Raw genomic sequence first — 26,523 nt, 5'->3', positions numbered from 1 at the left:
ATATAGTCACTATGTAATTTTCAAACACGGTTTTATTGAGATATAATTTACATACCTCACAATTTATTCAAGTGTACACTTCAATGACTTTCAGTATATTCACAGAGTTGTACAATCACTGTCATTAATTTTAGAACATTTTCATCACCCAGAAAAGAAACCCCTTACTCTTTAACTATCACCCCTCAGCTTCCCGTCCCCCTAGCCCTAGGCAAGCACCAATTTACTTTCTGTCTCTGTGGATTTGCCTGTTCTGGACATTTCATATAAATGGAATCATACAGTACATGATCTTCTGGTTTCTTTCACTTAGCATAATGTTTCAAGGTTCATCCAAGTTTATGTCCATGTATCAGAACTTCATTCCTTTTCATGGCTGAATAATAAGTAGTCCGTTGTGTGGATATACCATATTTTGTTTAGCTATCCATCAGTTGATGGATCAGGCTTGACTCTTTTTTTCTGTAATTGTGGTTAAAAAAAACCACAAAAAACCTGCAATAATATAAATTTACCCTAACAATTTTCAAGTGTATATTACAGTATTGTTAACTATATACATATTGTTGTACAATGGATCTCAAGTAGTTTTTCATCTTGCATGACTGAAAATTTATGCCCATTGAACAACAACCCCCTGCTTCCCCGTCCCCCCAGCCTCTGGCAATCACCAATCGCTACGTAATTTTTGGTACACAATTTGGACATGGTTCGAAAACTTGAGTAACATTATTATTACAAAGTTATTTTCATCCCCATTTACTCACTTATAAAACAAGATTCTCAGGGCTCATATCTATAAAAATGAAAACTAGAGATAGTATGGGTACTGAACCTGGTCATGCTTTAGTGTTAAGTAATATTTATCAATGGTCTTGGGCTGCACTCCACAGGCCTACAAGGCCTGTGCTTGCCCAGCTTCAAGACCAATAAAAGAGCCCGGAGTCAGCAACAGAGACAATGGTTTAATGGATGGAGCTTACACGTCTGAAGCAAGGTCCTGGAGCGACACCCCATCGTGTGTGGCAGCCAGCAGTCAGGACATGGTAGCTGTCTTCCTCTCTGGGGGAAGGGGAGATTACCAGTTATAGGGGAATTAATGTCAGGTGGACTCATTAGTTACCAGGGAAACCAGTAGAGGGGCACGCCCCTCACTGTCCCTTTGACAAGAACAATCACCAGCTGGGGCCTGGACCAAATACATAGGAAGGTCAGTCATGTGCATAGTTTTGGTAAAGCAGGCACTGATCTAGCAGAGGATGTACAACAGCCATCTTAAGTGGCCTGACCATAAAAATGGACACAGAACTGATTGTAAAAAAAGGAAAAAAACCGACTCATTGATCTCACTTAAGAAATGTATTTCCGGGGCTTCCTTGGTGGTGCAGTGGTTAGGAATCCGCCTGCCAATGCAGGGGACACGGGTTTGAGCCCTGGTTCATGCTGCAGAGCAGCTAGGCCCATGCGCCACAACTACTGAGCCTGTGCTCTAGAGCCCGCGCACCCAGAGGCGGAGCTCCAAGACGAGAGAGGCCACCCCAACGAGAGGCCCGCGCACGACAATGAAGAGTAGCCCCCGCTCACCGCAACTAAAAAGAAAGCCCACACACAGCACCGAAGACCCAACACAGCCAAAAATAAATTAAAAAAAAAAAATGTATTTCCAATAAAATTTAACTTTTCATATTAGTAACTTGTAATTAGGTTATTTCGATCAATTATAACTACTTATAATTTTAATAATAAGTCAATCCATAAGAAATTTTTTGGTCACAAGAAATATAAAAAAATTGTTTTCAATATATTCAGATTTTTGTTACAGGAAAATATGATAGAGTGATCAATAAAAGTATGCAAAAAAGCATAAAAGGGCTTCCCTGGTGGCGCAGTGGTTGAGAGTCCGCCTGCCGATGCAGGCGACACGGGTTCGTGCCCTGGTCCGGGAGGATCCCACGTGCCGCGGAGCGGCTGGGCCCGTGAGCCATGGCCACTGAGCCTGCGCGTCCGGAGCCTGTGCTCCACAACGGCAGAGGCCACAATGGTGAGAGGCCCGCGTACCGCCAAAAAAAAAAAAAAAGCATAAGAATACTATTAATTAAGGTAAGTAGAATGGAAAACAATCAAAAGGAGAACAGGAATGATGAAATATTTTACCGGGAGGACCACTGGCGTAGTAGATGGGAGCATAGACTCTGAAGTAAAACTGCAGTGTGGTCTTGAATAAATTATTTCATCTCTCTTTTGCCTTAGTTTCTTCATCTGTGAATCTGGAATGGTAATAGGATTGCCATGAATAAACTGTTATGAAGATTAAATGATTTAACATAGATAAACAATTAAAACCGATAGTACTATATACAAGTTAGACATTATCATTGTCAAACCTCAGATCTGAGCCCGGGGTGTTCCCTCATCATTCACTTCAGCTTTAACTCCCATGGAGTTTGGAAACTGCCCTTAGAGTACTCCACCAACCCAGAGGGTGAGTAGGGAGTACCTACAACCCCCCAGTTTAGGAAGGTTGGGTCCAGGACACATTGCTTTGAATCTGTTTAGGCCACTAGCCACATGTGCTACTAAGCATCTGAAATGTGACTAGTCCAAACCAAGATGTACTATAAGTGGAAAATATTCCCTGGATTTCACACAATATGAGAAAAAGAATATAAAATATTTCAATCATTTTTTACATTGATTATGTGTTGAAATGATATTTTGGACATATTAGGTTAAATAAAATGTATTATTAAAATTAATTTCACCTGTCACTTGACTTTTTTAATGTGCCTACCAAACAATTTAAAATGACATATGTGGTTCTCCTTGTATTTCAACTGTACAGTTCTTTACACAGTCCACCTCAAGGTCAGCAGTCAGAGTGATCCCTTAGAAAGATAATTAAGGTCACATCGCTACTCTGCTCAAAATTCCCCAATAATATTGCGTCTCACTCAAGAGTAAAGGTCAAAATCCCAACCAAGTTCTACCAGGTCCTAAGTGATCAGCCCTAACCACTGCCACCTCCAATCTCCCTGGTCTAGGGTGGGACCAAGATTTTGCCAAACCTGAGGCTTATACCATAGGTGAACAGGAGGGAAAGGAAAGAGGAACGTGGGTCCTTGCTAAGGAAAAGAATGCAAACTACAAATATAAAATTAGTTACAGAATTGATGTTAATTTAGAATTAGAAAATAAATCTCAACAATTTAATTCAGATCCCTTTCTTCTGATATCTCTTTAGGCAATTTATCAGACGTGCTTACACAGAGATTCTTCCAGATTGCAGCCTGGCTCCACCACCCCATCTAGAACTCTCCACGACTCCCAAAATTCCCCTCAGGAACAGAGGTCCAGGCAAGTGTCATTGGCTTCGTGGTAAATCTCACTCTGCTCCAATCTCATCTCCTATCATCCTCTGCTCTTTCTGTCACCTCGCTGTTCCTCACACCAAGCGTGTGCCCACCTTAGGGCTTTTCTACTTACTGTTTCCTGAGCTTGAAACATTCCATCCCCAGCTACATTCATAGCTCGCCCTCTCATTTCCTTCGGGTCTCTGCTCAAATGTCATCTCATCAGAGCAGCCTGACCTAGATAGACACTCAAAAAAATCTGTTGAATGAATGCATGTATATAAACTGAATGACAGGGAGACCCCTATCATTTTTCAATATGAAATCATTTCTTCAAGGAAATAATTCACTCTGCACCCCCAGCCCATATCCTCATGGTAAATAGGAAGTGAAGTCACAGGACATTCTATTCCTTTCTATCTGTGTCTTTCTAGAAGAGCAGTTTAGCATGGTGGCTAAGAGTGCGATGTTTGAAATCCTAGCTCTGTCAGTAGCATGTGACCTTGCGCAAGGTCACTTAGTTTCTATGAGATTCAGTGTCTTCCTCTGTAAACTGGATACTATAACAGTATCTGTCTCACAGCGGTGTTGGGAGGATTAAATGGGTTGATATGAGTAAAACACTAAGAATAGTGCCCGGCATATAGTAAGTTCTCAAAAAATGTTGGTAAACAATAGCATATGTAAATTATATAGACTATAAACTCCTCAAAAGCGGGAGCCCTGCATTCTTTGTAGCTCAGCTAACATGTAGAGCCCACTCAAGATTTTTCTACCGGTTTGGCTCAGCGGTATTAATTTATTAGCACATGCAGGCATTGTCTTGCTTGCTGGTTTCTCCATCTGCTCTAAATTTAGTACTAAATAAAGACAGTTGTGGGGTGGAGGAGATTTTAGAGATCTCTGGTCCAAATTCATTGGGCTTTTGTTTTGTTCAAAAGCTGTAATCTAGACAGAATTTAGAAATATCTGCTGAAGACTGTTTTTAGGCATGTGTTGCAGAAATTTGTAGCATCTATTTACATTGTTATGTGTATCCATACTTTGAATCTTCAACCATTTGCATATGGCAATATCCTGATATTCCAAATTTGATGTTACTCTGTATATGAGCCCACATAATTCCTAACTCATTATAATGTATGGATATTAAATCAATTGATTTATGAGAAGCAATCCACTTTTTCAATCTTAGAAGTAGAACAGTCACAATTCTACAATCCCAGGTTTAAATAAAGATGTCTAGGAGTAGGGTTCCATTATTAAACTTTACATTTGTTTTAGTGCATAATAATACCTTATGTCTGTATACCTTGTTTAATGTTTACAATCACCCAGTAAGGTAGGCAGGTAGGGGAGTATCATGAATCTCATTTTATAGATGAAGAAATTAGAACCAAGAGGTGTTAACTGACTTGCCTAAGTTTACTAAGTGGTAATAAATGGCAGAGCCAAGACTATATTCAGTTTTCTGACTATTAGCCAGTGTCCTTTTCCACTCTCCGGGCAGAGGGAAAAGTTAGGAATTCTTCCACCAAGTTTTACAGCCAGACTGTACGAAGGACCTGACAGTACTCACCAACGGTGGTCTGTGTGTAAAGGCTCCTTTGGTCAGTCCCAGTTTGTAATGCTATAGGCCCATCCCCTTGGCAATGAAGATTTATACCAGGAAAATGTTGCAGATAACTGTGTTTAACTGCATCTGCTAGAACCGAGAAACTTTGGGATTGAAAGATCAAAAACAATCATTGAAAAAATAACTTGAATAGTGGTGGGGAATCTTCCAATCAAGTACTCAACCTCTTTGCTCCTTACTTCAAGCTAAAGATGCCTATGAAACCCCACATAATGTGGCAGCAGAAGATATTTTTGTAGACAGAACTTTGAATAAAAACAATCATAGTTTTGCAGAGTCTGTTTTCACTGGAAAAGAGCCACCACCCCAGAATTTCTTGTCACTAAATAGTTAGGAGGGAACAGGATCAGAAGTAGAAAGAGAAGTAGCCTGAACATACAGCTGATGGGGATGGACTCTACTTGGTTTATGATGTAAAGGAGTTAGCATGAGTGGTAGGGACAGAATGACTAAAATCTCCATGCGGTTAGCATATATATTCTGATCAGATGAGTGTAAACTGGCATAGACAAGTATGAAACATTTGATGTTGGACATAGAAAGGGGTGAAGAGAAAGCCAGACAATGTAAGGGATCTATTCCACATAACACCCCAGTATGATAGTTAGGAGCCTTTATATTTTAGAGGACTGAATACCCATTCAATGAGCTTGAACAATAACAGAATTTATCGATTTCTTACAAGTCCAAAGAACAGGGATGGTACCAGCATCAGATGCAACTGGTTCCAGAGCTCAGAGGAATCAGGGTTTTCCCTCTCTCTCCTTCTAACTTTTAACTCTGTTCTCCTCTGTTTGTTATCCCCTTTCCTACTGCAGATGGGCTTCCTCCGTGTAGTCAGAGATGGTTGCCAGCAAAGGCAGGCCAATGATCCATCCTAGCACAGCAATCCCAGCACAAAGAAAAAGCATGGCTTCCATGTATAAATTCACAGAGAAGGATTGTGATTGGCCAGTGTGAGCCATATGTCCACCCATGGACCAGTCTCAAACACTCAGGTGAGTTCCAGGATTCATCAATCCTTGGTCATGTCTCCACATGCAAATCAAAGCAAGCAGATGGGGTCTGTTACCAGAAAACTGGTGATGAGGAATTTGGCTGGGCTATCACCATCCACTATAGTAGTAGTTCCAAAATTTGTCTGAAGGTAAAAATCACCTGGACCTTTGTTAGAAAACAGATTCCTGGGCTTCCCACTCAGACCAATGCGATCAGAATTTACAGGGGAGAAGAATGGTAATTTGTACATTTAACAAATAACCCAGGTGTATTAGTTTACTACTGCTGCTGTAACTAATTACCAAAATCCTTAGTGACTTAAAGCAACATAAATTTATTATGTTACAGCTCTGGAGATGAGAAGTCCAGAATCAGTTTCAATGGACGAATGTCGGAGTGTGGAAAGGACTGGTTTCTTCAGTAGACTCTGAGGGGAAAATTAATTTCTTGCCTTTTTCAGCTCCTAGTGGCTTTCTAACAACAAGGCTTTTTTTTTTTTTTCCTTTTTATCTTTGACTGCGTTGGGTCTTTGTTGCTGCACGTGGGCTTTCTCTAGCTGCGGCGAGCAGGGGCTACTCTTCGTTGCGGTGTGTGGGCTTCTCATTGTGGTGGCTTCTCTTGTTGTGGAGCACAGGCTCTAGGCGCACGGGCTTCAGTAGATGTGGCATGTGGGCTCAGTAGTTGTGGCTCACGGGCTCTAGAGCGCAGGCTCAGTAGTTGTGGCACACAGGCTTAGTTACTCTGCGGCATGTGGGATCTTCCTGGACCAGGGATCAAACCCGTGTGCCCTGCATTGGCAGGCAGATTCTTAACCACTGCGCCACCAGGGAAGTCCCTCATAGTGGCTTTCTAGTGGTATTCCTTGCCTTGTGGCTCCATTTTCCATCTTCAAAGTGCACCACTTCAACTTCTGGTTGCAACGTCACATTGCTTTCCCTTTGACTCCAAATCCTCCTGTGTCTCATTAGTCAGGATTATTATGATTACATAAGGCCCACCCAGATAATCCAGGATAATCTCTCCACCTCAATATCCTAATTTAATCACATCCGAAAAGTCCCTTTTGCCATATAAGGTAATATTCATAGGTTCTTATTATCAGGCAAGGCTGAGAAACACCACAAGGAATGGTTAGTTAACATAAGAACTGCAACATAAATATTCCAAACTATAAATACTGTAGAAGAATAACTAATTATTTAACTGTATATAACATATAGATGCCCAAATTGGGTGTCCCAACCACCATGTTTTGGCATGTACCAATAATTCATGATATTTTATTGTTGTATAGTGGATCATTGAATGAATTTACCACAATCTGTTTGTACATTCACCTGTGGATGGACATTGGGTTATTTCCAGTTTTTGGCTATTTTGAATAAAGATGCTATGAACATTTGTGTACAGGTCCTTGTGAAGACATATTTTCAACTTGGGGCAGTGGGATAAACATCTAAGAGTGGAATTTCTGGGTATGGTAAATGTATATTTAATATATATATATATTTTTTTGTGGTATGCGGGCCTCTCACCGTTGTGGCCCCTCCCGTTGCGGAACACAGGCCCCGGACGCACAGGCTCAGCGGCCATGGCTCACGGGCCCAGCCGCTCCGGGGCTCGTGGGATCCTCCCGGACCGGGGCACGAACCCGTGTCCCCTGCATCGGCAGGTGGACTCTCAACCACTGCGCCACCAGGGAAGCCCTATATTTAATTTTTTAAGATACTGCCAAACTGCTTTCCAAAGTGACTGTCCCATTTTACACACCTACCAGCATTCCAGGCACTCCACACCCTTGTTAGCTCTTGGCATGGCAAGTCATTTTAATTTTATCTATCCTAGTAGGCATAAAGAGGTGTCTCACTGTAGTTTTAATTTGCATTTCACTGATGACTATTACTATTGAGCCTCTTTTCAATAGTATATTTTTGCCATTTGTATATTTTCTTTAGGCATTTTGTTTTCTTTGTCTTATTTCCCTCCCATCACTCTTTCCTGATTTTTTTTTTTTTTTTTAAGATCCTGCTAATGCAAATGCCCTTAAAGTAGCAGTGGTGGCTTCATCCGTGGTGGTTTCTGCTAAGTGAGGCCTTGGAAGGAAGTGATGATGGTAGATGAGATTGAGGAGGTGGGTCTGGTGTGGTCAATGCTGAGGGCAGAGTAGGGAGGAGCTGTGAGCGGTTACAGATCAGGAAAAGCTAGGACAAGAGCAGCTGTAGTTTGGGCAGAAATGAAAGCCTTCCCCATCACCTTAGGGCTCTCCTGCCTCAGTTGTTCCTGTCAAAGTTTTATTATTTGCAACCAAAAGAGTAGTAACTAATATAACCTAACAGGTCACTGTGCTCCCTAGCCATCTGATCCAATATAAATCCTGACAATCCTGAGTAGTAGCTATGAGACTTCTTTGGATTTTTATCTTCTGAGCCTTTGTTTCCTTATCTATAAAAAAAAAGAGTTAATGGCCATCATCAAAAAGTCTACAAATAAATGCTGGAGAGGGTGTGGAGAAAAGGGGACCCTCCTACACTGTTGGTGGGAATGTAGATTGGTGCAGCCACTGTGGAGAACAGTACAAAGGTTCCTTAAAAAACTAAAGATAGAACTACCATGTGATCCTGCAATCCCACTCCTGGGCATATATCCGGAAAAGAAGAAAACTCTAATTCGAAAAGATACACGCACCCCAATGTTCATAGAGGCACTATTTACAAAAGCCAGTCTAAGTGTCCATTGACAGATGAATGGATAAAGAAGATGTGGTATATATATATATACAGTGGAATATTACTAAGCCATAGAAAATAATGAAATAATGCCATTTGCAGCAACACAAATGGACGTAGAGATGATCATACTAAGTGAAGTCAGACAAAGACAAATATTATATGATATCACTTATATGTGGAATATAAAAATTAGTACAAATGAACTTATTTATAAAACAGAAACAGACTCACAGACATAGAAAACAAACTTATGGTTACCAAAGGGGAAGGGGCAGGGATAAATTGGGAGTATGGGATTAACAGATGCACACTACCATATATAAAATAGATAAACAGGGCTTCCCTGGTGGCGCAGTGGTTGGGAGTCCGCCTGCTGATGCAGGGAACACGGGTTCGTGCCCCGGTCCGGGAAGATCCCACGTGCCGTGGAGCGGCTGGGCCCGTGAGCCATGGCCACTGAGCCTGCGCGTCCGGAGCCTGTGCTCCGCCACGGGAGAGGCCACAACAGTGAGAGGCCTGCGTACCACAAAAAAAAAAAAAAAAAAAAAAAAGGTAAACAACAAAGATTTACTGTATAGCACAGGGACCTATATTCAGTATCTTGTAATAAACTGTAATGGAAAAGAATACAGATATATACATATATAAGCATAACCGAATCACTTTGCGGTACACCTGCAACTAACAAAATATTGTAAATCAACTATATTTCAATTAAAAAAATTTATTTTAATTGAATAAATTAATTTAAAATGTTAATGGCACCTTCCTCACAGAATTATTGAATAGCTGACATGAGATCACACGTGCAAAAATGCTTAGCAAATTTTTAAGTGCCCAAAGGGTGTAAAGTGTTGTTGCTCCTATGATTGTTAACCAGGAAGTGACTGACAAGTGCTGGCAATCAGTCATCTTGTGAAAGGGTATTCCCTTTCTAGATCCCTTTTGCCAACTTCATTACGTACATCCAGGTGAAAAAGTCTGAGAGCCACTTGGAAATAAGAGTTTGCCAAAAAGGGATGGGGCAAAACTAATCTTTGATTCCTGAATGTAGCTCATTTGATTCTCACAACAGCCTTAAGTTTCTTTTGAGGATAAGCTCAGGAGTGGAACTGCTGGGGTTTAGGGCTACCCAGCCTTATCCTCACGCAGTAATGCCCAGGGCTCTCCTGAATGACCACGCCAGGAGCAGTCACTTACACTCCCATTGGGAGCACCTTAAGCGTCCTGTTGCCCCACCCACTGCCAGCAGTTAATGGCATCTGATTTTCTTTTCTCCAATCTGAGAGGTGTAAAATGGTATTTAGTTTTGATTTACATTTCACTGATTACTAATGAGGTTAAACATCTCTTAGTAGACTTATTAGTAATTCAGGTTTCTCCTGTGAATTGCCTCTTCCTATCCTATGCTCATTTAGTTTTGTCAGATTCCCTGTCTTTTCCTTAAAGCTATCTTAAAGGACTTTTTTTGAATATTGTAAGTATTTATTTTTTGTTGATTTTGAACATTACAAATAACTTTTCCCAACTGACCACTTGTCTGTTAGTTCCATTTATGATGGCCTCCATAGGACAGAAATATTTAATTTTGATTTCATCAAATCTATGGATTTTTTTTCCCCTTAAAATTTATGAATTTGGCCTCTTTTTAAAATTTATTTTATTTATTTTTGGCTGTGTTGGGTCTTCGTTACCGTGCGTGGGCTTTCTCTAGCTGCGGCGAGCCGGGGCTACTCTTTCATTGCGGTGCACAGGCTTCTCATTGCAGTGGCTTCTCTTGTTGCAGAGCACGGACTCTAGGCACACGGGCTTCAGTAGTTGTGGCATGGGGGCTCAGTAGTTGTGGCTCACAGGGGCTCAGTAGTTGTGGCTCACAGGCTCTAGAGCGCAGGCTCAGTAGTTGTGGTGCACGGGCTTAGTTGCTCTGCAGCATGTGGAATCTTCCCGGACCAGGGCTCGAACCCGTGTCCCCTGCAATGGCAGGTGGATTCTTAACCACTGTGCCACCAGGGAAGCCCCACATACATTCAATTCAAGTTCAGAAGTATGTAACCTCATCCATCTTGCATGTATATCTCCTTTCTGCCATGTCAAAATCTCAGTTCTCAATGACACCAATATACTCATTTCCTTTATCCTTCTTTTCAACAAATTAGTTTTTGATTTTGCTATTCATATTTATTGCTTTTCTTTCCTCTCCCCCACCATCATCAAATGTCATTGATTTTTGCCCTTATCTTTATGGGCTTTTGCATTGAACGCTTAGCTCATTTGGTTTCAATATTTCTTGTTTGTTAAATAAGTGCATGTGGCACTATATATCCCTTTTAAGGACTACCTTACATATACTTTGACACGTGGTGTTTCATTTTTTTGTAATTTTCCTTATTTTAATATCTTTATTCTGGTATTTAATAGTATTTTTTGCATTTTCAGATTTTTAGGAATTTTAAGCTATCCTTTTGTTATTGATTTCTAAATATATTGCATTCTTCATTAGAGAACATGGGCTGTATGATGTTAACTCTTTGGAATTTATTGAGGTGCACGACTAGTACATGACTGATCTTTGAGACTATTCCATATATTCTTGGAAAGAATATATATTCTTTATTTGTTGAGTATAAAGCTCTCTAACAGACTGAGCTTACTAATTGAGTCATTAAAATATGTTTTATAGGGGCTTCCCTGGTGGTGCAGTAGTTAAAAATCCACCTGCCAATGCAGGGGACACAGTTTCGAGCCCTGGTCCGGGAAGATCACACATGCTGTGGAGCAACTAAGCCTGTGCGCCACAACTACTGAGCCTGCTCTCTAAAACCCGCAAGCCACAACTACTGAGCCCGTGCGCCTAGAGCCAGTGCTCCGCAACAAGAGAAGCCACCGCAATGAGAAGCCAATGCACCACAACGAAGACCCAATGCAGCCAAAAATAAATAAATAAATAAAATTTATTTTTAAAAAATATATATATATTTCACTTTCTTAAAAAAAACTATTTGATCCATCAGTTTCTAAGGTAATACACACAGTCCCTGACCTATGATGGTTCAGCTTAAGATTTTTCAAATATACGATGATGGGAAAGCTATACAATTTCAGTAGAAACTGTACTTTGAATCTTGAACTTTGATCTTTTCCTGGGCTGTCGACATGCAGTACAATACTCTCTCCTGATGCTGGGCAGTGGCAGTGAATCATAGTTCCCAGTCAGCCACAAGATCACCAGGGTGAACAACTGATACATTTACAACCATTCTGTACCCATACAACCACTTTGTTTTTCACTTTCAGTATGGTATTCAGTAAATTACATGAAGTATTCAACACTTTATTATATAAAATAGGCTTTGTGTTAGATAATTTTACCCAACTGTTGGCTAATGTTAAGTGTTCTGAGCTTGCTTAAGGTAGGCTAGGCTAAGCTATGATCAATAGTTTAGGTGTATTAAACGTGTTTTCAACTTTTTATCAGGATATAACCCCACAGTAAGTTAAGGAAGATCTCTATATTAAATGTCCAATTACGGTTGTTGATTCTTCTATCAGTTGTTGCTTTATATTTTTTTGAAGTGATATTGTTAAGTGCATATATTTTATAATCTTTATAGCTTCTCAGTCTATACTGCATATGAAGTCCTCTTTGTCCCTTAGGATGTTTTCTACTTTAAGGTCTATATTGAGTAATATTAAATGGAGTTCTTTTGGTTCATATTTACCCTGTATCTCTTTTTCCATCTCTTAATATTCAAATAATGATTCACTGGGCACTTCCCTAAGCAGTGCTGTATAAGAGCATGGCAAGCATCAGGATGCCCCTGAGTCCAAGTTCAGCTCCTACGGTTGCAATCCTGCACTGCACCCTGCTCCTTTTCTTATTATTTTTCTCTCCCACGACTGTCTTGTTCATATTATATCCCTATCTTGGAGCACTGTAGCTGACACCTAGTAGGCACTCAGTAAATATTTGTTCAATATGAATGCCCTCAAGAGCATACAGCCTTATTAGGAAAATGAGATCCCTTCAAGAATAACTTATGGAGCACTTACTACATGCTAAATCTTTCCCACATGTATTACCTCTTTGATCTTATCTCCATCCTTGCTCCTCTCTCTTACCCTGTCCTATCTGCACTGATCCTACTGTTGTCACATTAACACACTAGGCTCATTTCTACTTCAGGATCTTTATACCTGCTCTCCCCAGATTTTTGCATAGCTCACTCCTTTACACCTCAGGTCTGCTCAGATGTCACCTCTTCAGACAACCTTCCCTAATCACCCTATTTAAAATACTACTCCACCCTCTCTCCAAATCTAGTCATTCTCTATGATCTTTTTGAAAAAAAAATCACTATTTAATATTATATTATTTGTTTGGCTACGTTTATTGTCTGTAGAATGTAAGTGCTTTAAAGACAAAGAATTTGTCTCATACACCACTACATCCCCATCTAGAGCAGTGCCTGGCAAACAGTAGACACAATAAATTTTTGTTGGAGAGAATTTTCAGTTAATTCTCAGGGAAAAAACGTTAAAGAAGTATGATGATACCTATTTTTACAGATGAAGTAACTAAAGCCGAGAAGATTCAGTAACTTGCCTAGGAACACAGTGATGGAGAAGGATTTGAACACAGGTCCCTTGACTCCAAAACTCATCCATAACGCCCACCGCTATTTTATTGTCTCCTAATGAAGGAGAACGCAAACACACAAGATGGTAGGAAGTCAGGTGCCAGTTGGGGGCTTGTGGTTTTTTGGATGAGATCAGCTGAGACGGAGTCACTGGTAGACAGAGGGTTGGGCCCTACGGATGACTGAGAGTTGGAAAAGTGGGGAAGGGAGGGAGGCAAACCCTAGGCCTGGCCTGTGATTGCCCACTGTGGCTTTTTCCTTTGCTGAAGAATCAGTTCTGATTTGCTCCCTGGGGGAGCAGTTAGGGCAGGCTGTAGGGGAGGAGGGCATGAGCCTGCCTTCCAGGGCCTTTGGGTCAAACCCTCCAACAAAGAACCCTATCCCAGGGGACTTTGTGGACTGTGGTTAGGATAGGATTTAGGACCTGCATTCTAACTAACCAGCATAGCCTCAGGCAAGTTCAGACCAGAACTTCCCCTGCAAAGCCATTTATCTATGTGCTGGGGAGGGCAGATGGGCATCCAGGCTGGAGGGGGCTTCTGAGCCAGGCCATCTTTTTTAGAGAGGATCGGTGTTATTGTTGAACCAGGTAGGAGCTGACCTGATAACCAGCATCCCTGAAAAGGAGAGAGAGGAAACAGCTCTGACCACCAGTGGCCTCCAGGGCCTTCTCATTTCCTTGGCGATTAAAGATACGTACATGGATATGCAGGTACCCAGCAATGGAGGAGTCTCGCGCCACCTCAGAAAGGGCTGTGGCCCCCTCGCAACTTAGGAGCAGACCCTGGATCCTGCAGTGCTTCTCCACCAGGTTCACCTTGCAGGCCAGGCTCCGGCAAGCTCTGGGTAGCCATAGGCAGGGAGGGAGCGGAGGGCAGGAAGTGTGGGGACAGTTAAAAGGTAGCAGCTGAGCTGCATAAGTTGCTTGTATATTTTGGAGAAAACCATAATTCAAAAAGAGTCATGTACCACAATGTTCATTGTAGCTCTACTTACAATAGCCAGGACATGGAAGCAACCTAAGTGTCCATCGACAGGTGAATGGATAAAGAAGATGTGGCACATATATACAATGCAATATTACTCAGCCATAAAAGGAAACAAAATTGAGTTATTTGTAATGAGGTAGATGAGCCTAGAGACTGTCATACAGAGTGAAGTAAGTCAGAAAGTGAAAAACCAATACCATATGCTAACACATATATATGGAATCTAAAAAAAAAAAAGGTTCTGAAGAATCTAGGGGCAGGACAGGAATAAAGATGCAGACGTAGAGAATGGACTTGAGGACATGGGAGGGGGAAGGGGAAGCTGGGATGAAGTGAGAGAGTGGCATGGACATACATACACTACCAAATGTAAAATAGATAGCTAGTAGGAAGCAGCCGCATAGCACAGGGAGATCAGCTTGGTGCTTTGTGACCCCCTAGAGGGGTGGGATAGGGAGGGTGGGAGGAAGACACCAGAGCACGGGGAAACGGGGATATATGTATATGTATAGCTGATTCACTTCGTGATACAGCAGAAACTAACACACCGTTGTAAAGCAATTATACTCCAATAAAGATGTTAAAAAAAAAAGGCAGCAGCTGGGTGCAGCTTAGCAGAAGTGCCAGGGAAGTGAAAGTCAGCCAGGCAAAGGAAAGGGGAAGAAGCAAAAGCAGAGAGGCAGCAGCTGCCACTGGGAAAAAGGGAAAGAAAACGCTCAGAGCAGTGGCAAGTGTTCTGGGAGCCTCAGAGAGGTGAGGGCTCTGCCGGCCTCCTTTTCTTGGAAGAGGGGGACTGAAGGGCTGAGTCTTGGAACCAGGTGTCTTTACCCTTCACACGGCTCCTTCCTGAGGGTTAGATGTGGGGCGTGTGCTGCTGAGATGCTCACAGCATCCTTCTTCTCCTTCAAGTACCTCCCCTCTAAAAGGTGCCACTTGATTATCCTCAAATCTCTAAGAAAATAGTAACTGTAGTTTTGGTTCAAGGTAAAGCTAATGATTTTCCTCAAGGTTGTCTCCCAGGAAAAATGCTTCAAAAATAAAAGATGTTGGTGATGTTAAGGTATAATAGTTTCCCCCTTAGAGCTGAAAGCTACAATCCCTTTGTACAAATATTCATTATAAAATTCTTACATCCCTAAAATGATACCATAGCACAAATGCCAACTCTTTTTTGTTTGTTTGTTTTTGCTTTTGATGATATCATCATTTATAGCACTCCCTGCCTGCAATGTTCCCTCTTGTGCCTGTGACTTGAGGACATGGGGAGGGGGAAGGGTAAGCTGGGACGAAGTGAGAGAGTGGCATGGACATATATACACTACCGAATGTAAAACAGATAGCTAGTGGGAAGCAGCTGCATAGCACAGGGAGATCAGCTCGATGCTTTGTGAGACTGTTAGATGCCAAGTTCACTTGTTGGGCTAAAAACTGTCTAGATTTAAGGCTGATTTGGAGTCTCCTAGGGAAGGGGAAAGACTGGATAAATTATAAGCCTTTCAGTTAATGTTCATCACCATTCAATTCCTTACTCTAAAGTGTGGCATCCAGTAGGCTCACTCTGCATGTACATTGAATGAAAGGATGTTTGAAAAAAGAAAGCTGACCTTATGATTGAAAACCATTTGAAGTGCATAGAATCAAAACTGTGGACTGTCTCCTAAATGTTCCTTACCATTATTCCCCTCCCCAATAAAATTTGCATTTTATTTTATTATTATTTTATTTATTTATTTATTTTGTGGTACGCAGGCCTCTCACTGCTGTGGCCTCTCCCATTGCGGAGCACAGGCTCTGGACGCGCAGGCTCAGCGGCCATGGCTCACGGGCCCAGCCGCTCCACGGCATGTGGGATCTTCCCGGACCGGGGCACAAACTTGTGTCCCCTGCATCAGCAGGGGGACTCTCAACCACTGCGCCATCAAGGAAGCCCTAAAATTTGCATTTTAGCCCCTATAGTTCTGGGCCCTAGAGTCTACCTTGCCTCTGGAACTCTGATCCAGGGAGCAGCAGTATCGGCCTCATTTGTGAACTTGTTAGAAATGTAGACACTCCAGCCCCACCTGGGATCCACTGAATCAGAATCTGCACTTTAACAAGATCCCCAAGTGATTTGTGGGCATGTTAAAAGTTGGAGAAACACTGCTCTAAAGCACCTGGTCCACCTCCTTCCTAAGGCACCTGATCAGGAGGCCCTCCAAGGCCCTGGCTTCAGCTTATAACTATAAGGGTCACCGGGCAGCTCTATACAGTACAGTGTGTGGTGGGCTGGAGCCTACAGAGTTCAAATTCCAGCTCTGCTGCTAAAGGAACTTTATCACATGGGCAAGTGACTTAAAAAATTCAACTTACAGAAAACTTGCAAGAATAGTACAAAGAACTTCTGTATACCTTTATCCCTATTCACCAATTATAATGTTAACATTTTGCCACATATGCTTTAATATTTTCTCTCTCTACCTATATAAATATTATTAATGTTTCTGAACTCTTGGAGGGTTAGTTACATACACTGGTATGCCTTCCCCCTTAATACTTCAGTGTGTACTTCCTAAGAACAAGGACATTCTCTTACATCATCACAACACCAGGGCCAGATCCAGGGGGAGGCGAGCAAGGCCTGGGAGTGAGTGATCCCAAGGGGGGCTTCCTTGAATTTTGCACACTAGGAGTCTTGCTTGCCACACCTAGTCCTGGCCCTACACACTACAGTCATCAAAATCAGGAAATCTAACATTGATTCTGTTGCCCATATTACAATTTTGTCAATTGTCCCAATAACGTCCTCGATAGCATTTTTTTCCCCACACCCAATTCAGAATCACGCGTATAGTTGTCATGTCTATTGAGTCTCCTTCAATCTAGAACCATTCTCTAGTCTGTCATGATATTGACATTTTTGAACAAATAAAGATCAGTTCTCGGGCTTCCCTGGTGGCGCAGTGGTTGAGAGCCCGCCTGCCGATGCAGGGGACACGGGTTCATGCCCCGGTCCCGGAAGATCCCACATGCCGCGGAGCGGCTGGGCCCGTGAGCCATGGCCGCTGAGCCTGCGTGTCCAGAGCCTGTGCTCCGCAACGGGAGAGGCCACAACAGTGAGAGGCCCACTCTTATAGAATGTCCCTCAACATGGGGACAAGTTTTTTAAATCTCCTGATGGTTCAGTTTAACCACCTGTAGATTGAGACTTGAGACAGGACAGGTGTGGGTGGATTAAAAAGTAGCTATTACTGATTAGGAGCTTGTTGGTACCATGCTAAGTGCTTTACATGCATTATCTCATTAAGTCCTCCCTACAGCTCTGTGACAAGGCTGTCTTTTTACCCCCGTTTCACAGATGAAGAAACTGAGGCTTGGAATAATTTGTCCAATGTAAGGAGTGAAATGGGGACCTGAACCAAGTCAGTCTGCCTCCAAGGACTATTTGCTTAGTAAACATGACAGTGATGCTTACCTAAATTTATGTAACATAAAATTCACCATTTTGGAAATTCCCTGGCTGTCCAGTGGTTAGGATTCAGCGCTTCCACTGCTGGGACCCCGGGTTCAATCCCTGGCGGGGGAACTAAGATCCCACAAGCCAAAAAAAAAAGAAAATTCACCATTTTATTTCCCCCCCATTTATTGAGATATAATTGATATATAACATCATTTAAGTTTCAAGTGTACAAAGTGATGATTTGATACATGTATATATCACAAAATGATTACCATTATAAGGTTAATAAATCTATCACCTCACATAATTACATTGTTTTTTCTTCTGTGGTGAGAACATGTAAGATCTACTCTCTTAGCAACTTTTAAGTATACAATACAGTATTGTTAACAATAGTCAGCATATACTATTAGGTCCCCAGAACTTATTCATCTTATAATTAGAAACTGGTACTTTTGTCCAACATCTCCCTACTTCCCCTGCCCCCCAGCCCCTGTCAACCACCACTTTACTCTCTGTTTCTATGAGTTTTAATATTTTAAAGTGTACAATTCTGTGTCTTTTAGTACAGTCACAATTTTGTACAACCATCAGCACCATCTAATGCCAGAACATTTCCATCACCCCAAAAAGAAACCATATATTTCCCAATTCCCCTCTCTCCTATCCCCAGACACCCACTAATCTACTTTCTGTTTCTATGGATTTGCATATACATACAATATAATACTACTGAACAGTAAAAAGGAACTAACTACTGATACACACAGTAACATTTTGGATCTCCAAAACAACTGAGTGAAAGAATCCAGATACAAAAATCTGCATACTCTAAGATTTCATTTATATGAGATTCTAGAAAAACCAAAACCTTAGCAACAGGAGGCATGTCAGTGGTTACCTGGGGTCTGGAGTACGGAGGTGAGGACTGACTGCAGAGGGACAGAAGGGAACATTTTGGAGTGATGAAAGTGTTCTAAAACTGGATTGTGGTGGAGGTTATACGATGTATGCATTTACCCAAATTCATCTCTCTACCTAAAAAAGTTTGTAAATGTAAAATTATACCTCAATAAAACTGTAAAAAAAAAAAACCCAAACATACCTGTCTTCCATTGTTCAACTCATCAACATGTCTTCCTTCATAGGCTGGCCCCGAATCTATCTTCCCAGCCTCATCTCCCACCTCTCCCCTCCGTGCATTCACTCAACAAATATTCTAACATTCCATGCAAGGCCCAGTGTTAGGCACTCTGGAGGGAGTGAGAGAAGAGAACCTCTGTCCTCAGGGAACTCACAGTCTAGTCTGGGAGCAGAAAGAAAGGGTGCTCAACCTTGAAAAACATCAGGGGTCCTAGAGGATCACTGAGTCTTATAGGAGAGGAAGAAGAAGATATGTTCCTTTCAATTTCAAGTTGCAAACAAGTTTCAATTTAATTTTTTGAATAGGGAATACATTCACATGGTTCAAAAACAAAAGAAAGTGTACAGTGAAAACTTTCCTCCCACCCATCCCCCATCTGCCCACTTCCCACTCCATTCCACACAACCACAGCTGTCATAAATACACATTACTTTTTCTCCTTTTTAACAGAAAAGATAGCATAATATACACATTGTCCTGGGCCTTGCTTTGTCATTTGGCAGTAAACCTTGGAGATCTTTCCATACAGGTACAGCAGAAAACTTTACTCTGACAGTTATATAGTGTTCCTTCGTATGGATGTGCCATAATTTATTTATCCAGCCTCCTTTTGGTAAGCATTTGAGTTATTCCCAACAGCCTGTTACGGCAAACAATGCCACAGTAAGTAACCTCTTATAAATAGTATATTATGTTTTGTTTTGTATATGGCCAAATATATCTGTGGCTACATATTGAAATTTCTTTAAATCATTTACAAACACACCAACCACTTCCACATCTCTAGGCTGTTTTCTCTGCCTTGAAATTCCCCGCTCAATCCCTTTCTACTGGCAAACTCCTGCTTTATCTCAAGATCTAGCTCAAATGTCACTGTCTTGTGAAGATTTCTGAACTCCCGCAGGCAAGATGGGGTTGCTCTTTCTCTTTTCTCTCACATATTCCATCCCCACATCACCAGAATTGTCTACTAACACTTCACTCTTCCCCCACTTGACTGGGAGGTACTCAAGGGCATGTGCTATAGTAGATTTATCTCAGAAGCCCTTAGAACTCAGTACCTGGTAGATATTGAATAAAACGTTCATCGCATGAACGGTTAGGACTGACAAAGACGGCTCGCATTGCTCCTGTCCCTCACTTTCAGCTGCCTCCCAGCCTCTGTTAATACTTAGAGGACTGCCACCAGACAAAGGTGGGCCAGGATTTCCCTTCCCCTCCCACCTGATTCCTTCCTTCCTGCTTTCACCCCTTTCCCCCCTCAGGAATCTGTCCACAGCTGCCCTTGTGGCCCTTGCTGGATCTAGCTATTACGGTGGAGAAGGAAGGAAGGAGGGAAGGAAGGAAGGAAGGGAGGGAGGGAGGGAGGGAGGAGGGAGGGGGGAGGGAGGAGGGAGGGGGAGGGGGGAGGGGGGAGGGGAGGGGAGGGGGAGGGAAGGGGGAGGGGGCGGGGAGGGGGAGGGGAGGGGAGGGAGGGGGAGGGGGAGGGGAGGGGGAGGGGGAGGGGAGGGGAGGGGGAGGGGGAGGGAGGGGAGGGGGAGGGGAGGGAGGGGGAGGGGGAGGGGGAGGGGGAGGGGAGGGAGGGGGAGGGGAGGGGAGGGGGAGGGGGAGGGGGGAGGGGGAGGGGGAGGGGGAGGGGGAGGGAGGGAGGGAAGGAGGGGAGGGAGGGAGGGAAGGAAGGAAGGAAGGAAGGAAAGAAGGAAGGAAGGAAGGGGAGAAAGAAAAGAAAGCGAAAGAAAAGAAAGAGAGAGAGAAAAGAAAAGAAAAGAAAGGAAAAGAAAGAAAGAGCAAAAGCAAGCAAGGAACTGGAGCCTTGGCTCCACTCATCTTCTCCCTTCCTCATCAAGCCTGGCTTTGGCCGCCTCTAAAGCTAAAACAACAAATCACCTGATAGTCAAATGCACAACAGTCAGCCTCAAGCATAACTTCCTACACTTTAAGCCAGAGGAGATGACAGAGTTTACTATAGTGCTTTTAGGAATGTGGGAAACACAGTGTTCAGGTTAATCAATGTTAAGTGATCTTCAAAGGCAACTTGGATAATTGTAAAAAAAAACCCAAAACACTGGGTTAACCCCAAAATGATCATGTAATACCTCTTGCCTGGAGCTGTTAATTGCTATGTCATTTCCACAAGAATACTGCATATTATTCTATTCCTTCCTAGGTGGGCAGTACAGGAGGTGAGAGCTCTCTGTCTCCATCTCTGGGATGAAAAGGTTAAAACTCTGTATTCTCCTCACCCTAGGGAAGCTCCAGTTCACAGGAGGTGGAGCCATCAAAGAAAACAAAAGGGAAAGAAAGCTTTCAAGCCTTTGCCTGCCCAGGACTGAGATGGATCTGGGAATTGAGACGTTTCACCCAGGGAGGTCTCAGGAAAGGTGGTAGTTTAGATCCTTTGGGGGCTGTGGTCTTCAAAATTTCTTGCTTACCTCCTAAAAGAAATTTGACAAACTATGTTTCTTCTTGTATTTTTAAAGGTCATATGTAAAATGTTTCATCTTAAGTTTAAATAATGGCAAAGTTTGTTATTTTTGGCATATTATAGGTACTGGCATTTAAAAATAAGATTGTTACATCATTCTTTAAGTGTATCCAAGGGAATCTAAATATCACGATGCATCTATCATCCATTTAAAAAATACATAAAAAGCATTTCTTTAAAAGAAGTTTAACATCATTTTTTATCTCTTTACCTTATATTTCCATTCCACTTGCCCCGGAACATTTTAATGTAATATTTTAGGCTGGAAAGTCTTTTATTGATCAGCCTATTTTATTTCCCTATAAAAATAAAAATAACTTTGAGTCTCTAAGTTTAAAACATTTATCTCAATTGTATTACCAATATAATTTTGTTATTCTTTTGGTTCAATTTTGAATATCTAATTTATCTAAATTACATACTATGAATTTTGATCAACCATTAAAGTGTAGAATATTTTTGCCAGAATAAAATAGGGTTCAGAGTCAACTCTATTTCTCATTTCCACTTGTATGGATAGAAGCATGAAACACCTTGTTCATTCATTCAACAAATATTTATTGAGCACCTCCTGTATGTCAATAGGAACTCTAGGCACTTGGGATAACTTAGTAAACACTACAGATAAATCCCTGCTCTTGTGGAGCTTTCATTCTAGGGGGAGATGACAGACAATAAGCACTAAGCATAACACATAAGTAAATAAGACAGTATGTTAGAAGATAAGAGCTATGGGAAAAGATAGAGCAGGGTAAGTGTGATCTGGGGTGTAGAATGAGGGTTCAGAATAGGTTGTGATTTCAAAAAGGTCAGGGTGGGCCTCACTGAGAAGATGACATTTGACTAAAGTAAATGAGGGAATTAGCAATGCAGATATCTGGGGAAACGTGTGTTCCAGGCAGAGGAAACAGCTAATGCAAAGGTCCTACCTTGGGAACCTGGCTGGTGTCTTCTAGGGTCAGCTAGGAGGTCAGTAAGTCTACAGCAGAGTCGTCCAAGAGAAGAGTAACAGGAGATGCAATTAGAGAGGTAATGATCCAAAGTGTGGTGACGGTGTAGATCTCATAGAACCCTGGAGACTATTTTAAGGATACAGACTTTTACTCTGAGTGAAATGAGGAGCCATTGCAGGGATTTAAGCAGAGGAATGATATGATCTGACTTGTATTTTAGGAGGATCACTCTGGCCGTTATGTTGAGAATAGACCCTAAGGGGCAAGCATGAAAGCAGGGAGAGCTTCTAGAAGACTAACCCAAGCATGAGATGATGGTGGAACAGACCAGGGGAAGCAGTGGAGGTGGTGAGGAATATTCTGACTCTGGACTAGACATGGGATGTATAAGAAAGAGGGAAGTCCAGCATGACTCCAGGGCTTTTGATCTGAGCAACTTGAAGGGTGGACTTCTCATCAACTGAGACAGGGAGGTTGTTGGGCTGAACAGATTTGAGGGAGGAGATGTGCAGTAGGCTGCTGGGTATCATAATCTGGAATTTAAATGAGAGGTCTCAGCTGAAGATATAAATTTGGGAGTTGTCATCATATATGATGATCTCATGTATCTTAGATGGTACTGAAAGTCAGGAGGCCTGATTAGATCACCAATGAAAGGTGAGTAGAGATAGAAAAGAGAAGAAATCCAAGGAATGAGCCCTGAGTCATTACAAGGTCTGGGAGAAGAGATGGAATCAACAAAGAAGAAAGAAGTAAGGGAATGAGGGATCTGATGAAGTGATGAGGAAGAAAACTAAGAGGGTGTAGTTAAAAAAAAGGTGAATCAAGTGGTTAGCTGTATCAGTTGTTACAAAGAGGTCAATTTAAGATGATAATTGAGAATAGGTCATTGGACTTAGGCAATGTGAAGTTCATTGTTGACCTTGACAAGAACAGTTTTGACAAAGTGATAAGGATGAAAGCATGAATGGAGTGGGTTTAAGAGAGGGTGGGAGACCCTCTCAGCTGAAGACCTAAAATATGCCACATATGTAATCTCATGTGTGTTGTTATGATCCTATTACCTATGTATGTAGTCTTAACATATACATCATATTTGGCATGTTTTTCAACTTTATATTAAATGTATCATATGTTATGTATTTTGTTGCTCTAGAATGGGAGAAGAACTAGAGACAGCACAGAAAACTCTTTTAGGAGTTTCATTGCAAAGGAAGCAGAGAAATGGGGCAGTTACTGCCAGTGGAAGTGGGTCAAAGAGAAGATTTCGTAGGACTGGAGAAATAACAGCTGCTTATAAAAGTTTATGGGAATCACCCAGTAGAGAGGGAAACATTGATAAGATAGAGAAGGGAGGATAATTGGTGGAGTGATGGTGACACCCTTGATTAAGCAAGATGATATTGGGGTCTATTGCCTTAGCAGAGGGACTGGCTTTAGCTGGCAGCATGGAAAATTCACCTACATAATGGAAGGGAAGGTGGAGAAGAGGTTACAGATGCTGGTATGTGGGTATGGGTAGATGAGATGGCGAGATTCTGTGTAAGTTTTCGTGTCGTTGCTTCAACTTTCTCACTGGAATAGGAAACAAGGTTATGAATCAAAAACAAGGATGAGAGGGAAGGAGGTACAGGTTGGAGGACAGAGAGGTACGACATCCAGAAGAATGGAGGAGGGAAGTAGAATTCCTGGGCAGCACTAAGGACCCACTTGAAGTTCCAGGTGATGAAATTAAAGTGAAACTAGCCAGCGTGATTGTGTTTTTCTTTAGCCACATTCAGATGTACGGGGGCTGATGTGAAGTAGATGGAGAGCTGGCTTGAATCAGGATTGTGGTTTTGCCCAGTAACGGCAAAGGGGGAAGAGGAAAGGGGGTTGAAGGTGTGGTGTGCCAGGGAGTGATTGTAATGACTGACCAGGAGTGTAAGCTGGATAAGGATGGGAGAGAGGATAAGCAGATTGCAGAGTTGTTGGAGTTCGAGTACTACAGGGAAATATGGAAATAGGAGGGGCTGTTCAGAGTGTGAGGGGTTTGAAACTGTGAAGAAGTTATTGAGTTTGATGAGGCTCTTGTGATTATGCCAAGTGAATAAGTGGCTGAGTTAGGGTAGGACAAGATCCTTGGAGGAGACGTCATGGAACTGAGAGGGCAGGGAATGGGGATGATTATCGGGTATATATTACAAACGCTTAGGATTAAGACTGAAATGGTACTGGAGTGACTGACAAGAGCAAATGATGAAAAAATGAAGAGAAATGAGAGCAATGATGAGGGATACTGAATGACAAGACTTAAAGCTGCAGGTTAATGGGGAGGAGAGAGAGGGATGGTCTGGAAGTATTGTGGAGGAGCAAGCAGGAGGCCTACCTCACCTCCAGGCCCAGTCTATGACGCTCATGGTTGAAAATACAGGACCTACGACTTGAGAGGGGGAGGGGAAGCAGTGCCCCAGGGGAAAGTCAGGTTTCCCTTAAACAAGGAAGCAACAGAACCTGAAGAAATTCTGAGGAGGTTGAGCTTATAGGAATTGTCCTTTGAATAAATAAATAGAGACTCTAATGTGGCCCCATATGATCCTGCCTCTAGGTGTTCGTGTCCTGTGTGGTCTCCTTCCCCTGAGTGGGGGTGGGACTTGTGATTTGCTTCTGGCCAACAAAGTACGGCAAAGGTGACAAGATGCATGTGTATAGATAATTGCGAGAGATAGGAATGGAAGTTCAGATATAGCAATGTTATCAATTCTTTTAACTCCTTCTAAGGTATACTGCGAAAAATCAAATCACATAGTTAGGTTTTCCTTCAATTTTGTTGATAGCAAATAACTGAAAACCACCTGACTTGCAAGATAACTTATAACCATTCGCTTTGAGTCATTCACTTTCTCAGCACAGTCACCAATTTCTGACTTGTTCCTCTGCATTGTCCTGGAGGTTTTTTACATCTTGGATCGATGCACCTTAGTAATGGGTGAGAGTTTTTACTTTGGTTGGACAGCGGGAGTAGAACAGTTTTGAAAGGGGGATGCTGTGTCTTCAGGTGCTTTCTCAAGCTGAGCAATTTTTTTTTTTTTCTAAATCTTTGCCCACATGCAGCATGCGGGATCTCAGTTCCCCCACCAGGGATTGAACCCGTGCCCCCTGCATTGGGAGCATGGAGTGTTAACCACTGGACCGCCAGGGAAGTCCCAAGCTGAGCAATTTTAGACTATAGTACACATTGCAGTGAGGCATCTGGAAATGAATTCCCTTAAAACTAGTCTTGGAAAGTCTTCATAAACCCCAGGGAACACCAGTTTGAAGACACAGTTTTAGAGGCTGTCGTGCAGAAGAAGAAAGAGCCCAAGCTGTGAAAGAGACGACAGCATGGGATTAGGGAACTGGGTGTAAAACATAGGTGGGGGAATAGACAGTTTCTGGGCGACAAGACTTAAGACATGACTTTAGAGCCTTCCGACAGTAATTAGTCTTGGTGGGACCCCAACAGAAATATTTCCTGGTTGGTGAAAAAATATATATGTAATTAGTATGTGTTTTCTGAAATTTTAAAAATATCAAATAAATGCATTCATCCTGTAAAATTTTCAAATAAAAGAAGTATAAAGTCAAGAGCAGAGTTTACACCTTTCCCCACCCAGCTGGTAACCTAGTTAACAGGTGTCTTGTAGGACCTTGAAAGTCCCTTCCAACTCCGAGGTCTGACTAAATCTCTTCCAACAGGAACCACTGACTTTTCGTAACACCTGTCCAGGCTCTCAAATCTATGGTTCCATTATTGGCCTGCGCACCTTTTCAACCTAAGAAGGCATCTCAAGAGTTTAAACACATTTGGATCTAGTGACCCAGGGCTGCAGTCATCTTAGTCTCTTTCCAAAGTACTAAACCGCTACAACCACCTTCTCCCCAGAGCAAGCTATTAAAGTCTAATTTTTGTGCCCACGCTGGTCCTCATAAACGAGGCCCTTTTGATCGCTATTTATAAACTTACTGGACACCCACTACACGCCGAGTTCTCCCGCGCTGCTTGGGAACTTTTTGGCAAAGGGACGCCCATTTGTCTGATGACCACTCCCTCCAAGCAGCCTTTCCCCCGACCTTTGCGGGAAGTGCCCTCGGCCAGGGCGATCCCAGGTTGGGACTCGGGGCTCCCCGCCGACTGTGCTGCCCC

The 26,523-nt window shown here is 42.3% G+C and overlaps 1 long non-coding RNA gene across 1 annotated transcript; it reads right to left on the bottom strand.

Moving 5' to 3' along the window:
* Positions 1–14: 14 nt before the first annotated feature.
* On the bottom strand, positions 15–26,523 carry LOC137203282 (uncharacterized). The gene is made up of 3 exons (XR_010933023.1): positions 26,344–26,523; positions 2,155–2,267; positions 15–1,062 (listed from the first exon to the last, which is right to left on the bottom strand). It is a non-coding gene; the product is annotated as an uncharacterized lncRNA (long non-coding RNA).

The sequence above is a fragment of the Pseudorca crassidens genome, chromosome 12, assembly GCF_039906515.1.
Source record: "Pseudorca crassidens isolate mPseCra1 chromosome 12, mPseCra1.hap1, whole genome shotgun sequence".
Taxonomy (NCBI): domain Eukaryota; kingdom Metazoa; phylum Chordata; class Mammalia; order Artiodactyla; family Delphinidae; genus Pseudorca; species Pseudorca crassidens.
The sequence above is the reverse complement of the archived record's forward strand: the minus strand, read 5'-3'. Positions and strand labels throughout refer to the sequence as shown.